The 13644-nt window shown below is 43.6% G+C and overlaps 1 protein-coding gene across 4 annotated transcripts in view; it reads right to left on the bottom strand.

Moving 5' to 3' along the window:
* The window catches only part of LOC144169184 (arylsulfatase B-like), a 40451-nt gene extending 29296 nt beyond the window's left edge, over positions 1–11155 (bottom strand). For 2 of the 4 annotated variants that reach the window (XM_077698218.1, XM_077698221.1), the window contains exon 1: positions 10999–11155. The gene's annotated coding sequence lies outside the window, so the exon portion shown is untranslated. Of the gene's footprint in view, positions 1–2988; positions 3147–5540; positions 5712–10998 lie in introns of those variants that run through there. The other 2 variants (XM_077698220.1, XM_077698219.1) reach the window with 2 other exon arrangements.
* Between the last annotated feature and the right edge of the window lie 2489 nt (positions 11156–13644).

Here is a 13644-nt window from a genome sequence, read left to right as displayed (position 1 = left end):
ATCGCTTTAACAAAATTCTTGCGGGAGGAGATTGCAAATACATTGCTTTATTTGGGTACATGTACATCCATGCATCGGCGGAAGGTATTTCAGGACCCCTTTAATGAAGCTGGCCAGTCAACTTGCGAAACCTTTGCTGCCTTCAGCGGCGGCTGTGATGTGTTTGCGGCAAAGAGGTGGTGGTTGCGCTCCAGATAGGTAGCGCCATCTCGTATAAGGTGTTGACAATTACACTCAGTATGTCCATCGGTTGGCGGACAGCGCGCGCCACGTGCGACACCTCTCATTTCTTTGTCATTTTCTGCCTAACCATAGTGAGTACAAGGTCCCCCAATTTTTTTCTATTTGCACGCATTCAGGAGACTGCCCATGAGGTGTTACATTGTCTAAAAATACGTGTTTTGCTGCATGCTTCATGCTTTCGTGGTATGTCGTGAATTCGCGACACTCGGCCATTTAGGCAGTTTGCGGTGACTGCAGGTATGATGGTTTTTTTTATTTTGTGGCAGAGGATAGATGTCGGATCGCTGTATGGAAGTAAAGGGATTTGCACATGCCTGCGACCCGAGGATAACAGTGACGATAGCTGTCTTAGTAACAGTGATTACGACGATGTGGACTACAATCCTCATGCACAAGCACGAGCTGCGCCCTTGGGAGAGCCTCCGTCAAAGCAGTGAAGATGAAAACGGTGACGTGGTGCCTTTGCCAACTGCCTCTGCGAAACAGGCAGTGAAGTGGAAAAAAACAGACTGTGAAGCACAGCGGGAAAAACCATCCTGGAATACCAGTCTTCCTGAAAAAGACACTGTGCGAGCACCTATTGAGTATTTCGAAGAGTTTTTTGATGACAGCTTAGTGCATCACATATCACATCGTCCAGCAGACCAATCTTTTTGCAACGCAAAAAAACCCAAACAAAAGGATGGCCCAAGTAGGCGATAAGGACCAAGTAGGCGATAATGTTGCATTCCAGATATTGGCCTAAGTGCCTGTTGCAAATTCGCGACAAACCTAAAAGTCGGCGATTGAGTTGCATCCCAGATAACACAACTGTGGAATGTAATCACGGTGTGTGTTTAAAGCCGAAACACAAAAAAATAAATGCTTTGCGGCCTATTTCATAATTCCGGCATGAAAGGGCTAAGAATGTGTAATAAGAACACGAATGTGCTACGTCACGTTAACTGTACCGCCATGTAAAATTGTTTTGGCTGCAACGCTATTTTTGATTGCAAAGCTTTAATACCACCGAAATGTTTGTTGTAGTAGTTTTGCGCCCTTAGCCGAGTTCCCCAATGGCTAATAACAGGCTCTGGTAGAAGAGGCACAATCGGTGACTGATCCTTGAAAACACGAACGTGCCTCGAAATACGCTTCCTTGACTGCAGCTTTTTATTCCTTGACCTACAAAACGACATCCTGTATTCTTTGTAGCACCGCTGAATCCCGCTGATAGTGCGGTGAATTGCAATAATTCCGGATAAATTACTCAGTCATTCTGTCCTGCATCAGTGGCCGACTCGCAAAGGTGCTGAGGTTAACGCCATTCTGTATTATGCACTATATACTGAATAAACAGCTTTACTCGGCTAACTTTTCAAGCTATAGGTTGTAAACACCCTTGAAAGTCGCCGGCATGGCAGATTACTGCTGTAGCGATCAGACTACTCGAAAAGTTCCGATCGTTCTGTCCCTCGTTCCTTTTTGCGCTACAACTGCTGCATCTTGCCGACCGGTGGTGTATCAGTGATCGACGTCTGCCTGTGCGCATGTTCATGGCGTCACCCTGAAACTTTTCAGTATCGGATTTCCACGCAGTTATCTACCTGGAGTCGTCTTTGACCTTGAGCGGCACATGCGGGGCTGTGTCGAGTTGATTTTCCTCTTTGCTTGTTTTTTATTGCGTTATCAAGGGATAGGGAATTTCGGCACAGGTTTTTGCCGTTGACGCCCGGACACGGCCGCATGGAATAACATATAACTAAAGAACTGGTGCGGACAGGGGCTACGTCAAGCCCAACCGGCGGTGAGGTTGATTGCGGTGTAGCTGCGTTCGGCCCTTTAGCGGGCTAGTCGCTCAGGACAACGTTAGGTCAAGGTGGCGTCAGCTTGGGCATGGGTTCCGAGTCTCGGCGTGTTTGGCACGGCGCCCGGATTCTACTCATAAACGGCGTGTGACAAACTCCTATTTGCAGGCTTCTTAAGAGCACTCCTAGCAGAACATGTAATCGCAAACACGAAAAATGCTCATGTAACGCACGAAATGCACTTTTAGAGAATACATAGCACAAAAAACATTTTTGGGCGCTCAATAGTCTCTATAGGCACACACTTCAAAACAGGCACTAATAGGCACAATAAAAGATTGCTTAATATGTTTATTTTCCCTCAGTTACTGCTTATATGTTAGATAGGCATCATAAAGGACGAAGGAAAAAATAGACATTTTGCCTATAGTTCCGGTGTCTACTCATGAAATTTTATTACAGTTCTTGTCTCTTTCCTGCTCTTTTTTTTCTGGACGCTGATGCTGACCTACATTTCTTTTTGTGTGCTATACAAATTTCTTACTTTGTCCGACTGAAACCCGGAACAGAAACAAATTTAAAATGTTGCACATGCAAGCAAAACACAAGTCGTCCATGTTGCTCACAGCTGCGCTCTACAATCCCGTCGCGCCGTGAAATCGCCGCCAACTATCTTTGTCTGGGGTGCCAATAGTTGAAACTAGTGGTTTTAATGAAGCTGATGATGCGGCATTTATAAACAGATTTTTTGAAAGTCTGATGATCCTAGTCTTGAATTAGGCTAAAGCAAGTTCAGCACTGCATAAGTAGGCGCAAAGCTAACAGCTGGCTATTTTGAGCCACGCCACGAAGTGCAGGCGTGCTTTTGTGCGCGACCCAACGACGCGAGCGAGGTAGCAGTTGGAGGACAACGTGTAGCGTGCCGGCACAGCAGGGAGTGCCGAGGGTTCGTATTTACCTGCACGGTTGTTGTTTTTTCCCGCTTTGTTCAGTGAAGACGGTGCACACGCACAATCACCTGGCAGAGGGTGACAGCTCCCCACGGAAAATAGGTGCACCGGAGTGTGACAGGGATTGAAATGACGTAGCGGAACAAGCAGATTAGGATACAGACGTAGAGTTCTAGGGGAATGCAGCGCCAGCTGCGGCAGTCCCGCACAACGCTGGGACCGCGCCTACGGCCTCCAGCACCTCCAGCGACGGTGAAAGGGCCTTCGCATAGGCGGGTGGAATAGCGTAAAATTTCGAGCACGTATTCTAAATACTGCTACGGTGCCAGGCACAAATATTATGAAGGGGAAGCCTTCAAAGAAAACAGGATGCTGAAGGCAGGCTACCGCATTTGCTGCCGAGTACTGCACGCGAGCACAACTTTGTTGACTGCCGTCAAAAGCTTCTCAGTTTCCTGCAGATTTTTCTTTTGGTTCTTTTTTTTCGCAGATACGAAGTCGCGATTATTGCACTTTGCAAAGTGTGTGCGCGGGCATATCGCATGCTGCTATAAATAGTAAGCAGGCTTTTGGCAGGCCGGTTATCAGTCTCTCGACTCTCAATAAGTATACCCGTAAGCGCGCATTAAATTCGGTCACCACGGATACCTTAAAGGGGCCATGCAGACAAAGCACAAGTTTGGTTTATTTGAAAGAGTGCCTCGTTAGAAGCCTACTGACCCCACGTTTAACGTAAACTTCGCTCAAATAAGCTACATAGTTAGGAAATGAGAGAATGATCATGCGATCCACTAGTTCATTTCCCGCTCTAGGACATATGACGTAATACGCACAAGTGTACGATTGGCTGAGGCGGGCAAAAACGAACGCAAGTTAGGCAGGGCTTAAAAGCTTGCAGAACGAGATATTTTCGCTTAAGTGTAATGCATATTCTTTTTATAGCAGTAAGAATGGTATGGTGAAACAATGGAGGTTACGAAAGTACACGTAAACACAAAAGTACCAGTGCGTACTGCTGTTTGTACTACACCCACTATGCTTGTTATATCTGCACAGCAGTGCGGCGCTTCGGGGTTGTCTCAGACGACATTGGCCGATTGGCGTAAGCGACGTTGTCTTACATGACCCTATCTGCCGAAAATAGCTCATGTTTCACAAAACGATTACTACCTACCATAACGAAAACAAGTCAGGTGCAAATACGGTCAAAAACAAAGGAAAGGCGAATAGTGGTGCGGATCAATATGGTGGTGCCATCTAGGAGAACAAACGGTAATCAAGGCACCGCCGCACTTGAAATTCTCTTGAAGACCCGTCCATGTGATGTCATGGCAGACGTCATGAAGCACACAGTTTGGCAGGAGAATCAAAATTTTAACTTAAATTGATGAATTTCTCAGTGAATAAAGCATCACTTGCTGTCGGAGAACCGCTGCAGGGGCACTGTAAAACAGCAAATCTTTCGAATAAAACAAACGTATTTTGCCTGGACGACCCCTTGAAGGGCAGTTATTATGGAACAGCTATTTCCTAAATGGTTTCGCTTTATGCTTCATTGAATACTTCGTGCGATTGTTACCGCGTTTATTTCATATATGTATAACACATTCGAAGTGGCGCAAAGAACTGGGCACGGCGTAATTGTACCGAGCGTCGAATTTGGAAATGCCCTATACCTGAAAATTCAGACGCGTGTTCAAGCGCAGTTCCGTGCTTCCGCTTCACCACCACATCCACGACTGACCAATACATGCTGCCACTCGAGCACTCTCGCTAAATGAGAGCAACGTGCATACAATTTGACTCAAATTTGTTACTAATTAGCGCTGTAACACTGCGTAATGCTGAACGCCATGCTTGTTTTGCGTGATGCCAAAGCGGACACCGAGCCTATGAGTGAAATCATGTGATCTACTTTTTTTTAAATTGCTACAGCGCGAATAGAAACAAGAACACAGAAAGACGACGGGACTAATTCACAAAGACAAGCGAACTGTGTCCTTGTTTCTATTCGCACTGTAGCAATTTTTTAAAAATGAACTACCAACTCGCCCAACAGTACACTCTGTCACGTGCTCTACGTCGCCATTCGCCAAAATTTTATACTGGATGCATGGATTACTCAAGAGAAGTGCCTGCGGCGAAATTGAACAACAGGATTGTCTACAGCGCAACGGTAAATCAAGGAACGGTAGGCCATTTGGCTGTGAGTGCGCATACTAAAGAACGAACGTACCCAGTGCCGCGAGGTATGGTGTGCAAGCCTTTTGAAGTTAGAGATGCTCGGACTAAGATATATTTTGAAGCGCTGTTAATAACAATGGATCCTTGTAAATGAGTAACTAGTACATCTACATGAAACGCGTGGATATGCACTGGGGAAAAAAGACTACACAATAACTATATAATATATAAGGAACAAAGGAGAAGCAAATACAACCAAGGAAACTATATTAAGAGGATAATTAAGCAGAAGCGAATACATGGTAGAAGAAATGGAATCGACAACGATCGTTGACATGTACAAGGCACAGAAATTTGAAATCAGAAAGAAACCTACCGCGAAAATCGCAAGGGCCGTGCTTTCTGTTTGAGGTTGCTGCAGGTTGGTGGAGAGCGAAGAGCTTTTTTAGGAAGGTTTAGTCAAAACGGTGGGAGATGCGTGGTCAGCACAAAAGATGCAGGAATAATTCGGCACGTCCTCTTGTAGCATAATTGTATCCACGGAAATCTACATCAGAGAAAACGCCAGTCCGAAGCTGTACAATTTAAAGGTAATATAGAGAATGCGGTGTACACGTCTGTAAATTGACGAAAAGAAAAATCGCATGCTGTTGGAGGAAAGGCAAAAAGGAGAACACGGTGCAGGATAGCAAACACCGGTCGCGAAAAAGTGATTTCTAGCATGCCGCTAATAGCAGCGCTAAAATTAGAACTGTGGTACCACATAGATGCAATACCTTTTTTGATGCGAACATACGTCAGCATCTTAATACAAGAGGGCGGCCATAAACGATCACGTTGTTGCTTTTTTATGCTATCGATGTTTTTGCTATCCTGCACTTGTAATTAGTACATGGTAATTTAGGTATGTCTTGTGTGTTTGCTCATAATGTTTATGTTCAGATTTCATTTTTTCTTCGTGATTGCTATAAAGCGTTATTAGTATGTATAACTCCTATACTGTACCTGTAGGAAGAATGCAAGTGCACTGTTATCTTTGCACATTTTGTTAACTTACATAGATTATGCATCATCGTCCGTGGTTCTTTCCTAAAGTTTGTATGATATGCTTCTTGTGTTACTCTGCGTGATTATGTAATCGGAATTCCGTTACACTTTCCTGTGCTTCCTGCTACTGTCTTGTATGTAGGGCTTTGTCAAGCTTCTAACAGCTTATACCCGAGGAACCACACTAGTTTTTGGGAAAATAAACTCAACTCAAACGCAACTCAACTCAACTCAGTGAGGCAAAGTTTTAACGCTTAGCAAGCCAATGTAAACAATTGATTAAAACTCTACGATTAGAAATTTTACACTTCATCCTACAGGACATCAGTGCGCAACTAGGTGCTGGTTTACATGAATAAATATCATCGCGTGAAATTGGATTATTGCGTACGGATTGTAGGCACATAACTGACCATGAAACAAGAAAAAACACAACGACAGAAGAGCACACGGACAGAGCTCTGTGTCCATGTGCTCTTTTGCCGTCGTGTTTTTTTTTTTCGTAGGGGGGGGGGGGGGGGGTCGCGCTGTTTAGTGCTCAGATTATGTTTGTGCGCTAGTGGCTCAAGGGTTTATCAAATTTCATTCACTACCTCTTCTGGGAAAGAACAAAAACAGCATGACTTAGATTTTAAATATTATAGGTAATTTGAACGTCCGTTGTGTCCAATTTATGCAGAAGCTGATACAGACCTTATATTTTATGCCGGCTTCACTCTACTTTCTATCGTAAGGAAGCGAGAAATTGCTGGAAGGTGTCGTCAGCTACATTCTCATTTCTAATAGTAACACGAATAAAGCGTATAAAGTTCCTTCACACGTCTTACTTTGTTTAGGGTATGAGAAAATCACGCAGTATTTTAATATTCGAAGATCGGCCGAATAACTGTTTTGTCGGCTAGCAGTCTTGTTGACGATGGTGACAGTTCTAGTAACCACTGAACAGTAAGTTTTTACATGACATATGTGGCAGTATATAAGCAACAATCTATATTCTGGTCCCACCCTAGATGCGATGTTCGTGCCTGGCAGGGGCACGTAAGTTTGTGCACCGTGCTAGTAGCTTTGCCATTGATGGTATAGTTTGTATGCTGCCCCATTTTTGTACGTTGATTGCCATTGGCCGAAAAAAGTGTAAAGTTTCCGAAGTACCAAACAAGCCGGCTTTAAACCACCATGCACTCTGGGAAAACTTCCGCCCTACTTTTCATCACCCCCCCCCCCCATCCGTTTTAATTTTGTATGCTCATATATGCTCGCTATGACACTACCCTGTAGGTGAACAATAAGGGGCCAAAACAAAAGTTTTCTCAGCAACGAGTCGCATTTCAACAACAAACGACGATTGCGCATCGCGCCGGGCACCGTGTTGAGACTGAGTTGATCTCAAATGTGCTAAAACACATCTACTCACTCCATTCAACTTTCGATAGCCGCAACGCATCTCAAACCGCACTTTCTTATTCATTCACAGATACGACCGCAACTGTGACCCCAACTACGTCCCCTAAGAGTGAATATAGGCATTTTCCTTGCGTCACAGAGAATTTGTATCAGTTAAACTCGCCCGCAGTTCCCAAAATACCATCCAGCGCACATTCCAATGCGTCCAGGCAGTCCACAGCATCATTTCAGAAAGTTGCGTAGTGCGACGGGAACGGCAATATTGAAAAAAATTACTCCCGAAAGAAATGCGCTTCAATCATCCAGACATCGGAAAGCGCCCGATACGTGGTAGACGTCATGCTAATAATGCAGATAAGCAATGTTTATAACTACATCAATTGCCTGTTTAACGATACGATAGTCGTAGTTTTGTGTGTACGGGGGTATTGTTGTCGCTCCAATTAGGAAAACAGTCGTGCGTTTGAGCAATGAACCCAGGGTTTGATTCCAAGCAACGCAACGCCAATAGCTGCTCAGGTCGAGTGATAGAAACTACTCTGGAATTCTGCTTCAACTAACCTCATGCAGTATATTGAAGTAGATCCTCCGCCGGCTACAAAATATTGTTACGTGGTTGCAGAACAAATGAGGCGAACCATGGTAGGTGGGGGTGCAGCGTTGTAATTACAAGAACGCCATGACACTCGAGTCAGTCTACGTGCCATGTACTTCTCTTCGTCTGTGTTGGGGCAGCGAAGCGGCAGTGCCACTTGTCCACTTCGTCGACTTTTTTTAGCGACAGGCATGTTGCAGCGCGACCTTGTTCATTCTTGTAACAATATGCTTGAAACAAATACCGGCCTGGGCCCACACCGCAGTGTATCTAAGAAGCAAGTTCTGATAACTCTTTACCAGGCCTATAGCGAGCAAAGTTTCGGAGATAATCAATTTTATGGGGGCAGGTAGCAGTACAACAAAAAAAGAAGCATAGCCCATTTAGAAACCACTTAAAGCTTTGCCTAATACCTACTCAAATTTTTCCACCTGTGCAGGCAACGACCACTCGTCATATGGCTCTAAAAATAACTAAATGATGTAGACCACCAGGTTGGGGCTTTCACAATATGTGTGTTTTGCCAAACACACCCTTCAGTTACAGACAGCCACAACTTAAAAACGTGTTTTATTTTTTCGGTGTAGTTTCTAGTGTGCCCTATTTTTGTTTCTTTCGGGTATTTTTTCTGGTTTATGTATTGGTACCAGCCGGCCTACTATAGTACGGTTTTTCTTGTTCTTTTCGAATTTCATACACCGAGGACATGTTGATTATGTGACCTTTACTTGCATAAAAAACAATTCTTGGCTGCTAAAATAAACGGACGCTCCTCCTGCTACACCAAAAGATTACACTCATTAGCCTCTCACCTGTTTTCCTCTCGACTTCAATGCACACAGGACGAACACACAAACATTCTTGGTACCATGACTCAGGGCATCTGCCTTATTTCATCTTTAGTGCGGCATTTTTCATGTCTTTCAGAACGTTTAAATCAAGGTTTTACGTGCGAAAGCTTCAGATGAGATATGAGGCAAAGAGCAACAGATGGATTCCCAATCATTTTCTGGAATACAAACTGTTCACTAACCGTGAACAGTGTGTATCATGATTCCTCGCTAACCGAAGTGACGTCTGGTGTACTGCAACGTTCCGTCTTAATTCCATTACTCTTTCCCGTTTACATTAAAGATTTATCCAGCTGTGCCTCTTCTCACGTACATTTATGTGCAGATGACTGCATCGTTTCTCGCGAAATCCATAATGACCATGACAATTTGAAGCTGCAACAAGATTTAGATAACATTATGTCTTGGTGTGCAAATGCGAAGATGGAATTATGTCATAATGAGGATCCCCGTATAAATAAACAAACAATATTTACTTATGTATCACGATACTTGCGCTAAGTAGACATAAACAGACGAAGGAAGACGGACGATGCGCAACTCACAACTGCTGTGAATTGCGCATCGTCCGTCTTCCTTCGTCTGTTTATGTCTATTTAGCGCAAGTTTCGTGATACATAATGCGCCAACTAGCCCAACAGCACATTATACTGAATATTAACTTAGAAAGCGCGAAATCTTACCGTTCTCTCGGCGTGCACGTAACTTCCACATTATTGTGGAAACCACATATTGAGAAAATAACAAGTGCGAACCGCGTGCTCGGTTACCTGCGTAGGAATTTTAGCAAATCCTCTGTCGCGTTAAAAGTACTATTGTATAAAACATTAGTTCGTTCCAAATTTGAGTATTCTGCCGCCGAATGGGATCCCAGTCACGCCAATATTGATCAAGTCATTGAACTTGGGCAAAATAGCGCTTGTCCTTTTATCCTCTCCAATTATATCCGCGCTGCTAGTGTCACATCCAGGAAATCTACACTCATTACCTTGTCTATCGCTTCGTCGGAAATTTTTTCGCCTTAGTCTTTTTGTCAAGATATATAATCATGCTTCGCTTAAAAACACTCTTATTTCGATGCCTGCGTAGCGCTCTGCTCGTATAGATCACCAACATAAAGTAGTGATAACACAATGTCGCACGAATACGTTTTTTTATTCATTTCTTCCACATACTGCCAATGACTCGAATCGTCTTCCCCGCGACATTACGCCATGATTAATTTTCAGGTTTTGTATTACGAGTGCGGGTACGCATGGCTTATACTATTACCATTGGTTTGTTTTTCAGTGCTACTGCTTTGTAAATTCTGTATTACCAGTGTAACGTCAGCCAACGTGTTTTTTGTGTGTGTTTTCTTGTACGACAGTGATGTTCACTTACTTTTTCTGTCTTTTTTTATGTACCCCACTCCCCTATACAATGCGTAAGCGCTTGACGGGGTGTGAAATAAATAAATAAATAAATAAATAAATAAATAAATAAATAAATAAATAAATAAATAAATAAATAAATAAATAAATAAATAAATAAATACTTTAGACTAAGCCGTGTTCCCTCACACGTCCCTTAAATTGTGTGTGCACAAAAAGTTGGCTTTCTCGCTGTCATTTGAAGCACAAACACCCTCACTAAGTTTCGACCCTATGCCCTCATAGTCAACTGGGCAACGCCTACACATATGAGCAACTGCGGTGGGTCTATCTATCTTTTCGAAGGCACACATACTCCGTTTCTTCAATATGCAGTAAAAAGACTGCTTCGGCTTATATATAATTTTCATCTTTCTTCCTGAACAGGGACACTGTAATTCAGGCATACTATGAAATTAGGCCTCACATATTAGACACAACACCATTGCAACAGAAGTTCACCGCACCTCGCTCCGCTTCAGTATAAAAACAAATGCTGCAGCAAATTTCAGTTGCTAAGCTTACCTGTCATGCAGTTCCTTGCCTCACAGTAAGCGTTCATTCTCTACTTGTTGTGCAGCGCTCCTGAGCCCTTCGCTGGATTGTATTTGTGTCGTTCCCGCACAAAGTTTCACCTGGCATTGCAACGACTGCTGAGTCCGGTACAGGGAAAAGATAAGTGACACAGAGCCCTTGACGGCGCGCCGCTATGTTTTTTTAGCGAGGAGCTATGACCTATTTGATAAGGGAGACCCCCGTGTAGGTGTAGCTGTTACTTCCTTACACACAGAGAAAAAGGCAGCAGCGCCGAGGGTATGGGACCCGAGGGGCTGCCTTTACTTCGCTGATAGCAGTGCATGCACAGGCTGCGTAGGGTTCTTAGCTGCTGAGAGTACACGCTGTGCGGCAGATAGGCCGCCGCATGTGTGTCTTTTTTGTCTTCCGAATCGAGTATTTATTTCAGAAACCACTATTGATCAAGTATACTGACGTAGATGGCATAGAAAAAGAATGGTATGAATGAATCATACAATATATGCAAATAATTCTTGCACATTGTTGTTATTACTGCACAAAACACCAAAATTTATTTTACTAAATACCGTCACCATGACTAAAGTGTCAGCCTACTGTAAACTCAGAAATGTCACCGGGTCATATACTACCCAAGACTAAGTATTTTTTCTTGAGGAATTTCGCATTGTCACGTGAAGTAAACATTGGTAATTACCTTCAACAAAGGATGCTAAATCTGCTTTCCTTTTCACTTATTTTTATGTCATCTGAACCCCTTGAAATGACGCAAGTTGGTGTGCATAACGCTAACACAAGCTGCTGATCGCTTCGCACATTTGAGGCTGAAGCTTTGACCCCAGCGCATGGAGCGAGTCGTCACAAGAAAACTGGCCCAATTATAAGAGGCAACCCTGCAATGCCTCCTGCCCAGGCGCGGGTCTTTTTAATAAGTTTGCATTACACGTGAAATTTTAAAGTATGTTTGCTTCTGATGAGATCTCTTGACACCAACAAATCAACAGCCGACAATGAGTGGCGGTTCATGCCATGAAATTTGTGAAAAACTTTAGCTAAACAATCCTCCCTCGAGCGAGCACGTCAGGTAAACGAAGTGTCCTCAAATGTCGGACCGACAAAATATATTTCCACCGGAGAAAACACGCTCGTCAGTTTCGTTTTTTTTTTCTTTTTTCTTCTTTTCTCTAAGCTTCCAAGTTTATTTTTTTCCGTCGCTAAGCGGTTAGTATCGCTGCCGTCAGAACCTTTCATCTCCGTCTTCATCGTCCTTGCCAAGAGAAAGAATTATAAGCACATGCCTGCTAAGTTCGTTATTCCTGCTTCCGCTTGTTAAGAGCTGATGTCACCGCGTTGCTCATCTGGAGTTGAGGGTATTTGCGTTCTCACCTTAAGAGAAGACGAAGAATGATATTAGTGAGGTTCACAACTATCGTCGCTACGATTTCCCGATGTTTCATTCCAACACTGTTATTACAAGGTAGTCATTTTCGCTAGACCATCATTAATTCTGGGATAAACTAGTGCGATTTCGTTTCATCAACACCAACTTTCAGTTTAATGTACCAGCGATTGCCGACGCAGTTACGTATTTTCGTCGACCTCTCGTCATGGTTACCCTAACCCCACTTCATTGGTGAATTTGCGGGGTTTTCCGCACTACGAATATTCCTTTTCATACCCCCGGGTCAGCCGCTCTCTGTAAGAATGAAATTGAGCTACGTGTTGAGCCCCAGGTCGTGTCCTAAACCAGCCTACCATACGACCAAAACTCCACTGAGCTTCTTCAAAAGTGCAACACCGAACCAGTGTCTATAAAGAACTCTCGGAAAGCAAGCGGATCATTGTCATCATAACCTTCATATCTTTCGTTACCACTACCTTTTTAATCATAAGGCCTATAGCCAGGAATCTCTGCGAGCTGACATCGCCAGACTCATTAAAGAACTCTCTCTCTGTCTCTATCTATCTATCTATCTATCTATCTATCTATCTATCTATCTATCTATCTATCTATCTATCTATCTATCTATCTATCTATCTATCTATCTATCTATCCATCTCTCTCTCTCTCTCTCTCTCTCTCTCTCTCTCTCTCTCTCTCTCTCTCTCTCTCCTAGACGTGTGCTCAATGTCGCCCGCATTGCCGCTAATGCTGCCTCCCTTGCACCTGAAGCCGCACGCCTGTACTATTGTAGTGTCTGGCTTACATATGGGATATGTGCTGGAACTATCAGCTAGAGGCAGCAACCGGTTGGCTCCTGTAGGTGAGAGAAACAGATTATTATGCGACAGGAGTTCTAACAAGCACGAACAACGTTTCCTGGAAAGAGATGATTTATGTCAGAAGCCCGTTATTGAAGACAAGATTCTACAAACCAGCACTGATCAGTTGGTAAATGTAGTCTTCGTAAACGCACAATGCGCTGGAAAGATATTCGCAGTTTCGAACGTAGGCTGCTTATGGGAAGTGGCCCGCAGCAGCATCGTCTCCATGGTTGCTACCATCCTGGTCATGACTTTTCAATACATGGGAATGGTGAAAAAGCTATGAAATTTGTCCTTCGTGACGTCAACTTGTAACAGAGATTTTCCTTGTAGCGAGCATTTGTTTTCAAGGCCTAAACATAACACAACAAT

Source organism: Haemaphysalis longicornis, unplaced genomic scaffold, assembly GCF_048455015.1.
Source record: "Haemaphysalis longicornis isolate Haplotype H1 unplaced genomic scaffold, Haemaphysalis longicornis Haplotype H1 scaffold_2, whole genome shotgun sequence".
In the NCBI taxonomy this organism is placed as follows: domain Eukaryota; kingdom Metazoa; phylum Arthropoda; class Arachnida; order Ixodida; family Ixodidae; genus Haemaphysalis; species Haemaphysalis longicornis.
Note: the sequence above shows the minus strand (reverse complement) of the source record. Positions and strands in the feature narration are given on the sequence as shown.